Here is a 20480-nt window from a genome sequence, read left to right on the forward strand (position 1 = left end):
AATTAATGTTGTGTGAACTAATTATTATTTGTTAAACTTATTATTCTTTGTTCAACGAATTATTATTTTTAACGTAATTATTATTTTTTAACTTATTATTATTTGTTAACGTTATTATTATTTGTCTAACTAATTATTATTTGTTAAACTAATTATAATTTATTAAACTAATTATAATTTTTAAACTAATTATTATTTGTTAAACTAATTATTTTTTGTGTAACAAATAATTATTTGTTAAACTAATTATTTATCCAACTAAATATTATTTTTAACTACTTTATGTTTGGCCAACTCATTATTAGTTGTAAAGCTAATTATTATTTGTCCAACTAATTATTATTTTGCCATTCACTTATTTTAGCTCTAATAATTATATTTAGTAGTAATTTAATTATATGTGTCCAACAGCTTGTTATGTGTCCAACTTATAATTGTTTCTAATAAATTAGTATTTAATAACTAATATGTTTGGCCGTCTTATTATTGTTTTGTCAACTAATTATTATTTGTTAAACTAATTATCATTTGTTAAACTAATCAGTATTTGTTCAACTAATTATTATTTGTTGATCTAATTATTGTTTGTAAAACGAATTATTATTTGTTAAACTTATTGTCATTTAGCCATTCAATTATTTTAGCTCAAATAATTATATTTAGTAATCTAATTATATTTTGCCAACAACTTGTTATTTATCCAACTACTAATAATTTTCTAACAAATTAGTATTAAATAACTAATATGTTTGGCCATCTAATTATTGTTTTTACAACTAATTATTATTTGGTAAACTAATAATTATTGTCCAACTAATTATTATTTCTTATACTACTTATTATTTTGCCATTCAATTATTATTTGTAATACTAATTATTATTTGTCCAACTAATTAATATGTTACATGATAAGGGTTCTCCCCTTTTCATGTAAGTATAAAAATAGAGAGATTTAGTTAAAATGAAAATGAAATAGAATAGACGAAATTCGAACCTCGTCATTTAGGTTTAGAAATAAGATTACGAGAGAGAATTATCAAATGGAATGTAAAAAGCAAACCATTGTTTAGCTCAGAGATAAAATAGCTTTAAGAAAAGAATGTGCATTTTCAATTCTGTTATGAAAATTCAATTGAAGAATGCAACTATAAGATAATTTAATAAACATGTTTTTAACATATTGGAAATATAGGTTATTGGGAATATAGGTTAAAATTCCTTTTGTAAACAAAGGAAAAGTTTTGGCCACGTATTTCCAGAACACGTGAAAGAAGACACATATTTTAACATGTGTATGACGTCATGGAAAATGGGAAGTTCTCGATATAGTTAGAAACTTTAGAGTTAAGCAGGGAGAAACGGAGTGTTTGAGAGAGATTCTGAGGACGACAGACGACAGTCCAGACATGGGATTCGAACGTCTAAAAGCGAGACGGTCACCTTTGAAACTTAGAATGTGAAACTTGAATTCTTGACTATGGAAACTACGACCGGTCGGGAGAAGAAATAAACCCATCATGTGTTTTTATAAACGTCGTCTTTGTGTTGTAATTCTACCAAAAAGGTGAAGTGGAAATTGTCATTATATGTCTTATGTATACCATGTGTTATAAAAGGTCTTTACATACCCAATGTGAACACTAAGACTGTCTCAACAGTCAAAGAGCTTCTACACTTCTAAGTATGAACATTTTATATATATGAATCTCTTTATAACACGAACAATCTCCCTTACATCTCTCTCTCTAAGACACAACAACAAACTCTTAATAAGACTCTCTCTTAATAAGACTCACACTTTTTAAAAGTCCTAACAACAAAACGAACAATAACAAAATCAATAATAATAAGACTATTATATAACAATTATTTATTAAACTAATTATTATTTGTTAAAATAATTATTATTTTTCCTACTAATTATTATTTAGCCATTCAATTATTTTAGATCTAATCATTATATTTCGTAGTAATCTGATTATATTAAGCCTACAACTTGTTATTTGTCCAAAAAATAATTATTTTCTAATAAATTAGTAATTAATAAATAATATGTTTGGCAATCTAATTATTGTTTTGTCAACTAATTATTATTTGTAAAACTAATTATTATTTGTAAAACTAATTAATATTTGGTAACCTAATTATTATTTGTTAAACTAATTATTATTTGTAAAACTAATAATTGTTTGTTAAACTAATTATTATTTGTTAAACTAATTATTATTTGTTAAACTAATTATTATTTGTTAAACTAATTATAATTTTTCCAACAAATTATTATTTGTCCAACTTATTATTATTTGTGAAACAATTTATTATTTATTTGTTAAACTAATTATTATTTGTTCAGCTTATTATTTTTTAAACTAATTTTTTATTTGTTAAACTAATTATTATTTAGCGATTAAATTTCTTAGCTCAAATAATTATATTTAGTTATCTAATTATATATTGGCAACAAATTGTTATTTGTCTTACAAATAATTACTTTCTAATAAATTAGTATTTTATTACTAATAGTTTTGGCCATGTAATTATTGTTTTGTCAACCAATTATTATATGTTAAACTAATTATTATTTGTGTGAATAATTTTCATGGGTAAAATTAATTATTATTTGTTAAACTAATTATTATTTATTAAACTAATTATTACTTGTCCAACTAATTATTATTTGGTTACCTTATTATTATTAGTTAAACTAATTATTATTTGTTGAACTAATTATTATTTGTTAAAGTAATTATTATTTAGAAACTAATTATTATTTCTTAAACTAATTAGTGTTTGTCCAACTAATTATTATTGTTAAACTAAATCTTATTTGTTAAACTAAATATTATTTGTTAAGCTAATTATTATTTGTCCAACAAATTATTATTTGTTCAGCGTATTATTATTTGTGAAACAAATTTATAATTTGTTAAACTAATTATTATTTGTTAAAATAATTATTATTCGTTAAACTAATTATTATTTATTAAAGTAATTATTATTGGTTAAACTAATTATTATTTGTTTAAACTAATAACCATTTTGCTATTCAATTATTTTAGCTCAAATAATTATATTAAGTAATCTAATTATATTTTGCCAAGAACTTGTTATTTGTCCAACTAATAATAATTTTCTAACAAATTAGTATTAAATAACTAATATGTTTGGCAATCTAATTATTGCTTTAACAACTTATTATTTGTTGAACTAATTATTGTTTGTCCAACTAATTATTATTTATAATACTAATAATTATTTATTAAACTAATTATTATATGTTAAACTAATTATTATTTGTTAAAATAATTATTATTTGTCCAACTAATTATTATGTAGACATTCAACTATTTTAGCTCTAATCATTGTAAGTCGTAGTAATCTGATTATATTTTGCTAACAACTTGTTATTTGTCCAACTAATAATTATTTTCTAATAAATTAGTAATTAATAAATAACATTTTTGACAATCTAATTATTGTTTTGTCAACTAATTATTATTTGTTAAACTAATTATTATTTATTAAACTAATTATTACTTGTCCAACTAATTATCATTTGGTTACCTTATTATTATTAGTTAAACTAATTATTATTTGTTGAACTAATTATTATTTGTTAAAGTAATTATTATTTATAATACTAATAATTATTTATTAAACTAATTAGTGTTTGTCCAACTAATTATTATTGTTAAACTAAATCTTATTTGTTAAACTAAATATCATTTGTTAAACTAATTATTATTTGTCCAACAAATTATTATTTGTTCAGCGTATTATTATTTGTGAAACAAATTTATAATTTGTTAAACTAATTATTATTTATTAAAATAATTATTATTCGTTAAACTAATTATTATTTATTAAAGTAATTATTATTGGTTAAACTAATTATTATTTGTTTAAACTAATAACCATTTTGCTATTCAATTATTTTAGCTCAAATAATTATATTAAGTAATCTAATTATATTTTGCCAAGAACTTGTTATTTGTTCAACTAATAATAATTTTCTAACAAATTAGTATTAAATAACTAATGTGTTTGGCAATCTAATTATTGTTTTAACAACTTATTATTTGTTGAACTAATTATTGTTTGTCCAACTAATTATTATTTATAATACTAATAATTATTTATTAAACTAATTATTATATGTTAAACTAATAATTATTTGTTAAAATAATTATTATTTGTCCAACTAATTATTATGTAGACATTCAATTATTTTAGCTCTAATCATTATAAGTCGCAGTAATCTGATTATATTTTGCTAACAACTTGTTATTTGTCCAACTAATAATTATTTTCTAATAAATTAGTAATTAATAAATAACATTTTTGACAATGTAATTATTGTTTTGTCAACTAATTATTATTTGTTAAACTAATTGTTATTTGTTAAACATTTTTTATTTGTAAAACTAATCATTATTTGTTAAACTAATTATTATTTTTAAACTAATTATTATTTTTCCAACTAATTATTATTTGGTAAGCTAATTATTTTTTATCCAACTAATTATTATTTGTTAAACTAATTGTTATTTGTTAAACATTTTTTATTTGTAAAACTAATCATTATTTGTTAAACTAATTATTATTTTTAAACTAATTATTATTTTTCCCACTAATTATTATTTGGTAAGCTAATTATTTTTTATCCAACAAATTAATGTTTGTTAAACTAATCATTGTGTGTTAAACTAATCATTATTTGTTAAACTGATTATTATTTTTTAATCTGATTATTTTCCAAACTAATTTGTATTTGTTAAACTAATTATTATTTAACCATTCCATTTTTTCGCTCAAATAATTATATTTAGTTATCTAATTAGATATTGGTTAGAACTTGTTATTTGTCTAACTAATCATTACTTCCTAATTAATTAGTATTTAATTTTTAATATGTTTGGCCATCTAATTAATGTTTTGTGAACAAATTATTATTTGTTAAACTTATTATTCTTTCTTCAACGAATTATTATTTGTTAACGTAAATATTATTTTTTAACTTATTATAATTTGTTAAACTAATTATTATTTGTTGAACTAATTATAATTTGTTAAACTAATTATTATTTTTTAAACTAATTATTTATCCAAATAAATATTATTTTTAACTACTTTATGTTTGGCCAACTCATTATTAGTTGTAAAGCTAATTATTATTTGTCCAACTAATTATTATTTTGCCATTCACTTATTTTAGCTCTAATAATTATATTTAGTAGTAATTTAATTATATGTTGCCAACAGCTTGTTTTGTGTCCAACTTACAATTGTTTGCTAATAAATTAGTATTTAATAACTAATATGTTTGGCCGTCTTATTATTGATTTGTCAACTAATTATTATTGGTTAAACTAATTATTATTTGTTTAAACTAATAACCATTTTGCTATTCAATTATTTTAGCTCAAATAATTATATTAAGTAATCTAATTATATTTTGCCAAGAACTTGTTATTTGTTCAACTAATAATAATTTTCTAACAAATTAGTATTAAATAACTAATGTGTTTGGCAATCTAATTATTGTTTTAACAACTTATTATTTGTTGAACTAATTATTGTTTGTCCAACTAATTATTATTTATAATACTAATAATTATTTATTAAACTAATTATTATATGTTAAACTAATAATTATTTGTTAAAATAATTATTATTTGTCCAACTAATTATTATGTAGACATTCAATTATTTTAGCTCTAATCATTATAAATCGCAGTAATCTGATTATATTTTGCTAACAACTTGTTATTTGTCCAACTAATAATTATTTTCTAATAAATTAGTAATTAATAAATAACATTTTTGACAATCTAATTATTGTTTTGTCAACTAATTATTATTTGTTAAACTAATTGTTATTTGTTAAACATTTTTTATTTGTAAAACTAATCATTATTTGTTAAACTAATTATTATTTTTAAACTAATTATTATTTTTCCAACTAATTATTATTTGGTAAGCTAATTATTTTTTATCCAACTAATTATTATTTGTTAAACTAATTGTTATTTGTTAAACATTTTTTATTTGTAAAACTAATCATTATTTGTTAAACTAATTATTATTTTTAAACTAATTATTATTTTTCCAACTAATTATTATTTGGTAAGCTAATTATTTTTTATCCAACAAATTAATGTTTGTTAAACTAATCATTGTGTGTTAAACTAATCATTATTTGTTAAACTGATTATTATTTTTTAATCTGATTATTTTCCAAACTAATTTGTATTTGTTAAACTAATTATTATTTAACCATTCCATTTTTTCGCTCAAATAATTATATTTAGTTATCTAATTAGATATTGGTTAGAACTTGTTATTTGTCTAACTAATCATTACTTCCTAATTAATTAGTATTTAATTTTTAATATGTTTGGCCATCTAATTAATGTTTTGTGAACAAATTATTATTTGTTAAACTTATTATTCTTTCTTCAACGAATTATTATTTGTTAACGTAAATATTATTTTTTAACTTATTATAATTTGTTAAACTAATTATTATTTGTTGAACTAATTATAATTTGTTAAACTAATTATTATTTTTTAAACTAATTATTTATCCAAATAAATATTATTTTTAACTACTTTATGTTTGGCCAACTCATTATTAGTTGTAAAGCTAATTATTATTTGTCCAACTAATTATTATTTTGCCATTCACTTATTTTAGCTCTAATAATTATATTTAGTAGTAATTTAATTATATGTTGCCAACAGCTTGTTTTGTGTCCAACTTACAATTGTTTGCTAATAAATTAGTATTTAATAACTAATATGTTTGGCCGTCTTATTATTGATTTGTCAACTAATTATTATTTGTTAAACTAATTATTATTTGCTAAACTAATCAGTATTTATTAAACTAATCATTATTTGTTTAATTAATTATTATTTTTTAAAATAATTATTAGTTCCTTAAATAATTATTATGTTTAAACTAATTTTTATTTGTGTAACTAATTATTATTAACCCATTCAATTTTTTAGCTCAAATAATTATTTTTAGTTATCTAATTATATATTGCCAACAACTTGTTATTTGTCTAACTAATGATTACTTTCTAATAAATCGGTATTAAATAACTAATATGTTAGACCATCTAATTATTGTTTTGTAAACTAATTATTCTTTGTTAAACTAATTATTATTTTTTCAACGATTGTTAACGTAATAATTTTTCTTTACTAGTTATTATTTGTCTAACTAATTATTATTTGTCCAACTAATTATTATTTGTAAAAGTAATTATTATTTGTTAAACTAATGATAATTTTTTAAACTAATAATTATTTGTTAGACTAATTATTTTTTGTTAAAATAATTATTATTTGTCAAACTAATTATGATGTATCCATTAATAATTATATTTAGTAGTAACCTAATAATATTTTGCCAACAACTTGCTGTTTGTCCAACTAATAATTATTTGTCAAACTAATTATTATTTAATAAAATAATTACTATTTGTTAAACTAATTATTATTTGCTAAACTAATAATTATTTTTAAACTAATTATTATTTGCTAAACTAATAATTATTTTTAAACTAATTATTATTTGTTAAACTAATTATTATTTGTTAAAATAATTATCATTTGTTAAATTAATTATTATTTGTTAAAATTATAATTTGTTTTAACGAATTTTTATTTGTAAAACTAATTATTGTTTAGTCATAAAATTTTTTGCTCAAATAATTATATTTAGTTATCTAATTATATATTGGCAACAACCTTTTATTTGCTAACTAATAATTACTTTCTAATACATTAGTATTTTATAACTAATATGTTTGGCCATCTAATTATTGTTTTGTCAAGTAATTATTATTTGTAAACTAATTAGTATTTGTTAACGAATTATTATTTGTTAACGTAATTATTATTTTTAACTAATTATTATTTGGTAAACTAATTATTATTTGTCCAACTAATTATCATTTGTTAAACTAATTATTATTTGTTAGCTAATAATAATTTGTTAAATTAATTATTATTTGTTTAATTAATTGTTATTTGTTAAACTAATTATCTGTTAAACTAATTATTATTTGTTAAACTAATTTTTATTTGTCAAACGTATTATTTGTTAAACTAATTATTATTTAACCATTCAATTATTTTAGCTCAGATAATTATGTTTAGTTATCTAATTATATTTTGCCAACTTGTCATTTGTCCAACTAATAATTATTTTCTAATAAATTAGTATTTTATAGCTAATATCTTTTGGCCATCTAATTATTGTTTTGTCAACTAATTATTATTTGTTAAACTAATTAGTATTTGGTCACCTAATTATTATTTGTTAAACTAATTATTATTTGTCCAACTAATATTTTTTTCAAATAAATTAGTATTTAATAACTAATATATTTAGCCATCCAATTATTGTTTTGTCAACTAATTATTAATTTTCCAGCCAATTATTATTTGGCCGTATAATAATTATTATAGGAAATAACTTATTTCTGGTTCATAATATTTATACTTTAAATTGTTTGCTGTTTTGTGTTCAACTTGTTAAAACTACAATAGTTTTAAAACTAAAATAGTTTTAAAACTAAAATAGTTTTAAAACTACCTGATATAATTGCATCAATTTTTATATTCTTGAGATGCGGCTTCGTATAAAATTACTGATGTTTAAATTTAGAAATCGATGAATAATGAGAATCGCTAGGTAAAACACATTTATTCTAAATTGCTTAAGTAAAAAATATAATCATAATTACGAAATTTTAATGTGATCAAAAACCTCATTAGTATTATGATTGTTGTAAATATAGAATTACGAAAAATGATATAATTTTTTTAAAAATATAGACCGAATAAAATGTTGTAGGGCAATATTTCTTGATATATTTCGCCGTCACGTATCTTCTCGTGTGTATTCAAATAACGTCTTTTGATTGTTAAGCATTCCATGTAAATTGGCGGCCATTTTTAATGTTTCGGGCAAATGCACAACAAAAACGGTGACTTGAACGCTAACAAGTTAAAGCAGTCGTTCATTCAAAATGAATGCGTTGTCATATCGATTTTCTATAAAATAAAGGAATGAAAGCGAAAATACAAAGATTATGGCTGATACAATCATGAAGAAAATTAATAATTTGCATCACGACAAAGCATTTTACACCGGCAGCCATTCCTTTTGTTTTCTCTCTTATTTTTTGTGAATCTTGTCAATAAGATTATTATAAACATTAATAGTTTCATACTGTATCATAAAATATATGTATCACGCAGTTACGTGATATACGTTATGATGTGAGGATAATCGGAAATATAATAATGTGTTAATAATAACTTCTGGATTTGACAGTAAACGATATGAAACGACATCTGGTGTTTTCGGAAATGTGGAGTTACCATTTTGTAATCATATTGTCCAGGTTCACTCTGACTTTGACTTGTAGTTCCGCCTACGGTTTAAATAGAATATGGTGGAGGAGGCAGAGGTGACAGCAGAGAAAGTAAGAAGCCATGTCGAGAAGTATGGGTTAACTGCAAAACCGGCGGAGGCCCTAGATGGAGGAGCGGTGCTGGGGTTGAAACTAAGGCGAGATGGAAAAGAAAGCCTTGTCTTCGAACGAGGGAATGCAATACCCGAAGTCGGATCTGAGCTGACGAGGCGAGAACTCTTCTCTGTCTGCGGGAGGCTGGTCGGGCACTATCCTATCGCTGGCTGGCTCAGGATAGCATGCAGCTTTATTAAACGACAAACAGGCACTGATGGCTGGGAGGGCCGTGTGACGAAGGAGGTCATGAACATGCTAAAAAAAAGACATTGCGAGAGTGAGGAATGAGGACCCAGTGAAAGGGAAATGGTATGTCAGCGGCGAAGACGCGGGTGTGGTTTGGTGCGATGCCAGTAACCTGGCGTTGTGCGTCGTACTAGAGATAGGAGGTGTGACTGTGGAGGATGCGGCGTGGCTAAGAAAAAACAACGACTTCTCCCATATCAACGTAGCAGAACTAGATGCCGCTATAAAAGGAATCAATCTGGCCCTGAAATGGGGATTGAAAATAATTGAAGTCAAAACCGATTCGGCAACGGTAGCATCGTGGATTCGGTCGGCAGTAACTGGCGACAAGAGAGTTAAGACCAGGGGTGCTGCGGAAATGCTGATCAAGCGCAGACTCGGAGCGCTCACCGACCTGATAGCGGAATTCCAGTTGAGAGTATCTGTTGTGTTGGTCCCGTCAGAAAAAAACAAGGCGGATTCGATGACACGCGTGAAGAAGGCCTGGCTGCAGGAGGGAAAGGAGGTCTCCTCGGTATGCTGTGCAGGGGAAGAAGTCAAAGAGTCACACGAAATGCACCACTTTGGTCGAGAACGAACGTTATTCCTAGCCAGAGAGACCACCGAGGAGGAGGTTAGGGAGGTGGTGGAGAACTGTCGAGAGTGCCAATCAATTGGCCCTGGACCGTCCAGACACGAAGCAGGAGAGCTACACGTTGCGGAGGACTGGAAGCGATTGGCCATTGATGTGACACACTATCGCCACAAATTGTATCTGTCGATGGTCGACTGTGGACCGGGAAGGTTTGCCATCTGGAGAGAGATCAGGGCGGAAGATGCATGGGCGATCGGAGGGGTCATCGAGGAGATATTTTTGGAGAGAGGGCCGGTTGAGGAACTCTTAATGGACAATGGCCCCGCTTTCCGATCAGAAGCCTTTAAAGGGGTGTGCGATAAGTGGGGAGTAAGGCAATTTTTCAGAGCAGCGTATCGGCCGAGTGGCAACGGAATAGTAGAGAGGAATCATCGCACCATTAAAGCCGCTGCGGAAAAAAGCAACGTATCACCCATAGAGGCGGTGTTTTGGTATAACATCTCGCCGAAGACCAAACAAGATGAGACAACTGTGCCTCATAGGGCCGTTTTCACATATAAGTGGCGGCATCCGTGCAACAAAACAGCAGGAATTGAGAGTGAAGAAGCCACTATCAAAGTAGGTGAAGAGGTGTGGGTGAAACCCCCCAATGCACAGTGTACCACTCGTTGGAAAAGAGGGGTCGTAACAGGATTGCAGTCGAAGAACAATGTGATGGTGAATGGCGTTCCCCGGCATATCTTAGACCTGCGTCGTGTGACATTGCCGGTATGCAGTGAGGGCAGTGAAGAAGAGGAAATCGAGGGCCACTGAGAGGCAAATGATGCTGCTCGACCTGACTTAGGCCCGCGTTGTAGTGAACCTGAAAACGTTAACCCCCGAGAAGTTGTCCCCCAGAGGCCTCGACGTGAGAGGAGGTGGCCTGCTTGGATGGAGGATTACGAAGTATCCTATTGATCTCGAAGATCAGGGGGGCGTGTGGTGTAAATGAAGAAAAAAGAAACAAGAACGACCGACCGCGTTTTTGTGTGGCTTACCTCGTGTTCATGATGAAGAAGAAAGAAACAAAAATGGCTGCCCTGTTTCTTTATATGCCTACAGGGTGACCACGAGGTATGCAAATGAGATGCTCCTGATTGGAGATAAAAGAGGAGTGATTTGGGGAAGGAAGGCATTCTGAAGTTAGATTGCGAGCAGAGAAGTTGTATTTGTAGAAGAGAAAAGTCGGATTTGGGGAGAGAAAAGTTAAAGTTGCAGAAGTTCGTTTTGGAGTGGAGAGAAGACGCGTCAAGTGGTGACCAAAAAGTGAAAGTTCGGACAGCAGTGTCACGCAGGCGACAGAATCTTTTCTGAATAGGATAAAGTGAGATGAGGAGGCCACCATTTGGGACATTAGGTAATGTGAATTCGTTCCTCGGTTACGTGTACTACCTAGGCTCGTTTACCTGGGGGAGTAGCAATATTATCAAACTTCTGTTTGTTGGTTGATTATAATTTGCACTAGATTCGTAAATGGTCCGATTTGATAGTTGTATAGTCATATACCGTTGTTGCCATTATACTTGCAGACTCGGTTCGTTAATAAATATGTAAGTACTCATCTGTTGGTGAAGTACAATATGCCCACGACATGGCAGTGAAATTGCATCCGGGAGTGGGATTCCAATTTGAAAGCCTTATTCACTCTGAACTAGAGTCTCATCTATCGGTTGCTTATGGCTGCCACACTAAACTGCCTTAGACACCTGTGATTAGGTTTTCCTCCATACACTTCATCCACTCCAACCATCTGTTCCAACAATTTCTATCATTTTCTTTTTTAATTATTTCTTCTTTATACCCAAACTTCCCAGACCTACAATCTAACATCTATTAACATTGCATATTATATTATAAAAATATTATATTATATAAAATATGACTGGATTTCCTCAAAAAGACTTTTAAAAAGTGTATCAACAAAATGCATATTAAAAAATAAAAGAAAAGATATTTTGGTACTTATGCATCCTTTGAACCAAACGTGACTCAGAACATGGCGTCAGCAGCTGGATTATGCTGAGAGTCGCCGATGAAATCATAACGTTACGTAGAAGAAAAATAGCAAAATTTTAAATGTGGAAACAACAGAAAATAAAAAGAAAACCCTACCGTATTTTTTTATTTTTATTGTATAAATAGAAAGGGTTTTTGTCAAATAAATAATTTTAAAGCATTTTTTTTTCAAATAAATAATTTACAAGGAATTTTTTTTCAAATAAATATGTGTTACCAAATGTTCTTTTTTTTTTGTCCAATAAATAACAAGGACAGTAGGTAGGTTGAGGTTATTTTGTTCGTTTTATTTTGCCGATTAACTGGAAGTAGTCGAAAACTTCTTTCCCGGTGCTTATGCACTTTTGATACCACGCTATTTTTAAATATTTTTTTTTTCAGGTTAAATTAAAGTTTTACAATATCCTTTTTGGGGGGCATGTTTTTTTTTTTGTTTTTTTTTACATTAGGCCCACCTCCACAATTTTTTTTAAATGACGACTTCAATAGTGTTCGACTATACTGAAACAAAAATGTAGTAGGCAAAAAAAATAAATAAATAAATAAATATTCTGTCAGCAACAGTACAACTTCAAAATAGTCAATATCGCCCACCTCCAGAAGAGAGGGAATTCCTGTCCGTGATAACCGTGGTAAAAGAAGACACACTCCAATCGCCAGAAACACCCACACACACAGTTTGCAGAACACTGCCGACTCGTCTCTAGCCTCCTGCTTTTATAGTGGCCGGGAATTATCCATTTGCATAATCACATGAGACAGAAACGTGATTTTCCGAGAGTTGCATGGGGTAAATGCTAATAAAAACCCCCGGATGCCATCTTGGAATTCTCTTTTTCCACCCAACTGGTGACACAACAGACGTACCCGAGGTAAGCTCTTTTTCCCCTCATTTTAGTTATTGCTACTTCTGCTACACTCCCCCCTGATCTCATGATCACAAATGGGGCAGGGGGGGGGCAGTCGTCTCTGTCTGGTACTTCTCCGAAAAACCGGAGGCATCACTTCCTCCCTGCCATCCTCCTCATCGCCATTATTGCCACCAGTCTGCTCCATAGGCGGTGTTTCACAATCAGGGCAGGGGGGCAGTATTCGTTTCTGTCGGGTACTCCTTCGTAGAGGCAAGACGGGTGGTCCTTCCTCCGCTTCTTCAGTATGTACATTATATGGCTCAAAATCCTCTTCGTCGTCCTGCATCATACTCTCTGTCTTTTCAGAAGACATCATACTGTCTGAGTCTCCCTCTTCCTCCGATGTAACAATATAATGGCGAGGGCGCAAATCCTTCACGTTACGAGGCACACCGTCCACCAAAATTGACTGAGGGCTGATCACCTTGGTCACCTCACCCTTGCCGAACCTCGTGGTACATCGATTTTGCGGTCTTCTGACCCATACGCGATCTCCAACCTGGTAAAAGCTGTTCTTGGGACCTGGGGACGCAGTTGCGAGATTGGTCTCCTTTACTCGAACTTCGTATTGATAAATCCTGTTGGCAGGCGCAGTGGAGAGAGATGTGTCGTCTCTTGGTGTGATGTTATACCAGTAGACAGCCTCCTGTATGGGACAACACATTCTAGCCGCTATTCGTTTCACTGTACGATGACATCGCTCCGCTATGCCATTCCCGGCTGGAGCGTATGCACAGCGGAATCGCAAGTGAACTCCCCATTTACATGCAAATGCTTGGAACATATTGCTGCAGAAAGCTGTGTCATTGTCTAAAAGGAGTTCATGCGGCGCGCCACGCTCGAGGAACACTGCCTCCAACTGATGAATCACGCTTGCCGAGTCCTGCCTTGCCAATTTCCTCCAAATGGAGAAACGCGATGGACCACAGTCTGTTAAAGTTAAAAAATGGAAGGTGCCATAATGCGTGATATCCATTCCAATTCTCTGCCAATTCTCGTTAACTTCCAGCTTTCCCTTTTCCCACCTGACTGGCGCTGGGTCAATGGACTGACATTCCTCGCATTTCTGTATGACCGTTCGTACAGTTGCTTTTGTCGTGGTTGGACATCTTCTCCTGACAAAGTAGGTAGTGCGTCGCACCCCCGGATGTCCACTATCTTTGTGAATAGCCATGATTTGACTCTCATCCAGCTCGTCTGTGTGGACCGCGCCTATCACTGGGTCAAGACCGTTTTTCTTTTTCATTGCCTCAAACCACCGCTGTGGCACTCGTGTCAGTCGGTCAGCAATGTTTCGTGCTGATGGAACCAGCGTCACATCCACTGTCAGCCCGTACTCTTTCACGAGCTCCTTAAGAGTGCTTAATCGCCTCCTAATAAGCATCTCGCTTGCTGCTTTGGTGCGTACTCGCGCCTTTCCAGTTAGCGTGTCCGAGACCCAATAGTATACGCAAACAGAATCTGTCTTTATGTGTAGCACCTTGCTCTGCCACTGGAGAGCCAAATTGATGCCTTTCAATACGGCATCCAGTTCAGCCAAGTTGATATGTTGAGAGTCATCTTCAGGTCGCAACCAACATGCATCTTCCAGCACAGTTTCACACATCTCCAAAGCTGCCCCAATTGCTAGGGAGCTAGCATCGACCCATACATTCAGCTCTTTGCCGTCCACACACCAATTTCCCTGTGCCGGATCGTTCTGCTGCGCAGATTTTAAGGTTTCGAACATCATACGATGTAGTACGGCGTCCCTTGCTTCATCATCCCAGCCCTTCGTTACCGAACTTACTCTCCTTCTGAGTATTCCGCAAGCCACACGAAGCCAACCGCACACCGGAAAGTGCCCGACAAGTCGACCACACAGGGAAAAGATTGTTCGTCGCGTAACAATACTGGGAGCCTCCGGAATTGCATTTCCTCGCTTCCACCGCAGTTCATTGCGTTCCATCCTGACTGCCAATCCCAGCACCCGTGCACCGTCCTTCAACTGCTCCGGGTTCTTGCACTCCAACCCGAACTGCGCGAGGTGTTCTCTCACATGGGTCGCGGGCACCACGTCTTCATTGACAAAAATGTCATCAATGTAAGCAGATGCTGCGCGGCTTATAACTTCTTCCTGAGATAGTACTTCGCTGACAATTGCTCTCATTATCAAGGGAGCCACATTCAAACCAAACCCCAGACGGGTCAGACAGTATTTTTTCCCATCGATTTCCACAGTCTGGTATGGCCACAGTGTCTCATGGACCCGGACTTGTAGGTATGCTCTTCTGAGGTCCAGTAGAGACACGTTAGCACCTTTTTGTCTCCACTCACGCAGCTTAGCCGCACAAACATCTGCGTTGGCCGTAAATGCGTCTACGTACTGATTTAGCTCCCGGTAGTCCATTACCGGGCGCACTTTGGCTTTGTTCTGCTGTATCACAGCCATCAGGGGAATTAGACCTTTGGGGGGTCCCAATTTATCCTCTGGGTATGGCACGAGCCAACCATTATCTATCCAGGTGTGGAGCTCCTGCGTGTATTCTTCACGAATTTCTGCTGGCACTGGGTACTCTGACACTCGATTATGCAGCCTTTCAGGGGGTGGTCCACAGACCATTTCCACGATGCGGTCCACGTTCGGTTTTGATGGTCAAAGGTAGCAGTGAAATCTGGTTCATCGATAGAAATGGCTGCGCATTTAATACTTTTCCTGGCGCCCAGCCGCACTGATCCTGTAGGCTTGACAACGACACCTCCTAGAGCTTTTATGGCGTCGATCCCTAGAAGCAAGTCAAATCCCAGTGGCTTGCCATGCACCACCAACACATCGACTCTGGCAGACACACCTTCATCAGTGGATACAGAGACCGTTCCAACACCGCAGCACGCATGGGACATTCCACCAATTGTGTTGACATTTACGTTTGTTTTTCTCCAAGACCGGCACCGGTCTGCATGTAAAATTGTCCTGGAGCATCCTGTATCAATAAGCGCCAAACATCGCGTCCCGTCAACATGGATGCTTATCACCGGGAGCGTCGTGTTCACATCTTGGTTGGGAAGGAGACTGGCGCTTATGCGTCCTCCCCTTGCTCGTTTCCCGAGCAGTTCCGAGCCCAGTGTCCACTCTCACCGCAACGGTAACACCGTGTTCCACGTTTTCGACAGTCCCTTGCAAGGTGGCCTTTAACATTGCATTTGAAACAGGTCACGTTAACAGGATTATTCTGGGCCCTGTTGTTGGGTGAGCGTGTGGCCGCAACCACATCCTGATTTTGTTCGCCAGTCGTCGTCAAAATTCTCGCTCTCGACATTAGCTCCCCCATGGTCAGGGCTTTGATGTTCGGCACCTGTTGAAGAGCAATTGAGATGGTGTCAGGGAATCCAGTGACAAAAATTAATTTTGTGAGTCTCTCTGAGCTTTCACCTGTGAATCCGGCCAATCCAACCAACTGCCTGATCTTGTTGGCGTACACATCCACACGTTCACCAGCCCATCAAACCATAGTTATTTTTCTATATGCTGCAAACGCGTCATCAGTAAATGCCTCCTTTAATCGAGCCTCAATCTGGTCTATTTTCTTTTGATCGTCCTCCTCCATTTCCATGTAGAGGGCCAGCGCATCGCCTTCCAGGTATAAAGGTAGCAGACTCGCTACGTCATCCACCTGCTGAAGTTGTGCGACAAGTCTCACTTTTTTCAGCCACGCTACAACGTCTCCCTCGCCAGAGAACGGCTTGATAATATCACTGCTTATCCGCACCTTTGCCATATTCGGGCCGAAATAGCTTGAAACAAAAATGTAGTAGGCAAAAAAAAAAAATAAATAAATGTTCTGTCAGCAACAGTACAACTTCAAAATAGTCAATATCGCCCACCTCCAGAAGAGAGGGAATTCCTGTCCGTGATAACCGTGGTAAAAGAAGACACACTCCAATCGCCAGAAACACCCACACACACAGTTTGCAGAACACTGCCGACTCGTCTCTAGCCTCCTGCTTTTATAGTGGCCGGGAATTATCCATTTGCATAATCACATGAGACAGAAACGTGATTTTCCGAGAGTTGCATGGGGTAAATGCTAATAAAAACCCCTGGACGCCATCTTGGAATTCTCTTTTTCCCCCCAACTGGTGACACAACAGACGTACCCGAGGTAAGCTCTTTTTCCCCTCATTTTAGTTATTGCTACTTCTGCTACATATACTAAATAAGAAAATCTCATTTACATTTTGCAGACATTTTTTTTTACATAGGCATCACCACTTATCAAGGCCAAGAGACCACTCAAGGATAAGGGTTAGAGAGTGTACAGTAGAAATTGGACAATATAGCAATCGTTAGTAATGGAAATTCGGTAAATTTAACTTATATGGAACGGCTCATCAAAAACTTGTTTACGTTAGACTTGAAGACAACCATATTGTAGTCAGCTGGAAAACAGGAAAGTGGAAGACAATTCCATGGACGTGCAGTTCTAAGAAAGAAGATTTGCTCATGGAATCTACGTTTAGGTTTAGGCACAGATAAAAAGTGGGGGAAATTATTGATAGTGTTTTCTGCTAGACGGGTGTTTCTTGTGAAAGTTTGGCGAGAGGGGACCATGGATTGGAGCTCAGCCAAGCACTTGCCATGAAAATAACGATACATCAAAGACAAACTCGCAACATCTATTACGTGAGAAAGGGGTTGCAGGAAAGAGAAAGGGACATCCCCTACAAAGCTACGAAGTCTATTTCGAACTCTATCAAGGCAGAATAAGACCTTTCTAGCAGTTCCTGCCCAAATGTGGCAACAGAATTTCATCCTTGGGCTTATCTGGTTCTTATATAGATAGAGAATTGCATCAGCATTGAGATATCTACTGGATCGATAGAAGGATCCCACCATCTTTCCAGCGACCTTGGCAACATACTTGATGTACATGTTCCATTTCAGATCAGGGGTAAAGGTCAAACCCAAAAGACATTTCCAGCTATACCGAGATATTGGAGATATTGCGAAGTAAACCTTTATGCCATACTCTATCAAAGGCCTTTGATATGTCAAGAGCAATTTCCCTAGAAAGGTAGCCTCCATCGAAAGATTCGCTAATCCTATGCGATATAATGTAAGCACATCTGCTACAGCAGATGTGCTTACGGTTATATCTAGCAGAACGGAAACCATATTTCGTGTCACTAAGAAGGTTATTTTTGCTGAGATGGTTGATTACTTCTCTATTTAACACAGATTCCAGCAACTTACTCATGACACACAGGACACTTATTGGCCTGTACTGAGAGAGAAATTCTTAAATATAGAGCATACTGATGAGATTTTCCAGGGTGACGGGAAGCAATTCTCCTTAATACAACGTTTAAACAGTTTTGTAAGGATGGGCACAAGTTCTGGTTAAGGTCTTTTGGGTACTATAATTGGAATACCGTAAGGGCCGGTTGCTTTACTGGAATCAAGGTTTTTGATTAGCTTGACAACATCACATACAGATATTTGTATATCACATAGCGTGTTTTCTGATACAGGAGGAAATATTGGAGATAAGCAGCCTTGGTCGAAAATGGTAGAATTAGCTGCAAAGTTCTTGGCAAAGTTTGGCTTTGTCTAATGCTGACGACATTACCTCAGGTTTATTTATGATAGTTAGGATAGAACACAAGCTTCTGTTCAGGATTCTGTTTGCTATTTGCCAAAACTAGTGGGTACCAACCGCTGCTCAGCGATTTTGGACTTTACGGTCTGAGCATTCTTTATTACTTTTTTACAATGGTTGCTGGCAGTCCTGAAAGTGGCTTTCGTCTCTCTAGGGTTACAATCAGGATTCAGTCCTGGGGTTCGGGAAGGAGTGAGTCACTCGCTCGACAACAGCACACTTCTGCCCTCTTCTTTTCCAATCGACCACATCTGGCCTCTTGCCACCAATGTCACACCGCATAATCTGAATGTCAGCAACACGAAATACTTTTCAAGAGATGTTCACAACTCTTTTCTTTTTCCCCTCCGAAAGGAAAAAAATAGCTTCTCCCATTATGCCCTGTCTTCCCAAGACGCCCTTCATGTATATAAATCAGCTAGCCATCCTTTCCTTCTTCTTTCTCAAAGAGCGATGCAGATATGCCCGGTACTTTTTTTCTAACCATATACCCCACACGCCCCTCTGATCTTCGAGATCAATAAGACACTTCATAATCCTTCATCGAAGCAGGCCTCCTCCTTTCACGTTAAGGCCTCTGGGAGACATCTTCTTAGGGGTTGACGTTTTCAGGTTCACTACAGACATTCTGGTCCAGTTGTAAAGAACCGCAAAGTGGGGTTAAGTTAACTTCTTGGTGGATCTCAATTTCGTCCTCTTCACTGCCATCACTGACCACCGGCAGGGTTACACGACGCAGGTCTAGAATATGCCGGGGAACGCCATTCATCATCGTTCCCGTTACGACCCCCCTCCCCCAGCGAGTGGTACATTTTGCATTGGGGGGTGGGCTTCACCCACACCTCCTCATCCACTTTAATGGTAGCTTCTTCACCCTCAATTTCTACCGTTTTGTTGCATGGATGCCGCCACTTATATGCAAAGATGGCTCTATGAGGCACAGTTGTCTCATCTTCTCTGGTTTTCGGTGAGATGTTGTACCAAAACACCGCCTCCATGGGTGAAATGTTTTCTTCCGCAGCAGCCTTGATGGTATGATGATTACTCTCAACTATCCCATTGCCACTCGGCCGATATGTTACCCTAAAAAATTGCCTTACTCCCCACTTATCACACACCTCTTTAAAGGCTTCTGATCGGAAAGCTGGGCCATTGTCCATTAACCGGCCATCTCTCCAAAAACATTTCTTCGATGACTCCCTCGATCGCCCATGCAGCTTCTGCCCTAATCTCTCTCCATATGGCAAACTTCCCCGGTCCACAGTCGACAATCGACAGATACAGCTTATGACAATAATAGGTCACATCAATCGCCAATCGCTTCCAGTCCTCCGCAATGTGTAACTCTCTCTCTCTCTGACAGTGCTCCACTACCTCCCTGACCTCCTTGTCGGTGGTTTCTGGGTAAACCTCTCTTGCCAGGAATAACGTCCGTTCTCGACCAAAGTGCTGGATTTCATGTAACTTTTTAACTTCCTCCCCCGCACAGCATACCGAGGAAACC

Source organism: Euprymna scolopes, chromosome 10 (assembly GCF_053919585.1).
Source record: "Euprymna scolopes isolate OS-2025 chromosome 10, ASM5391958v1, whole genome shotgun sequence".
NCBI lineage: Eukaryota > Metazoa > Mollusca > Cephalopoda > Sepiida > Sepiolidae > Euprymna > Euprymna scolopes.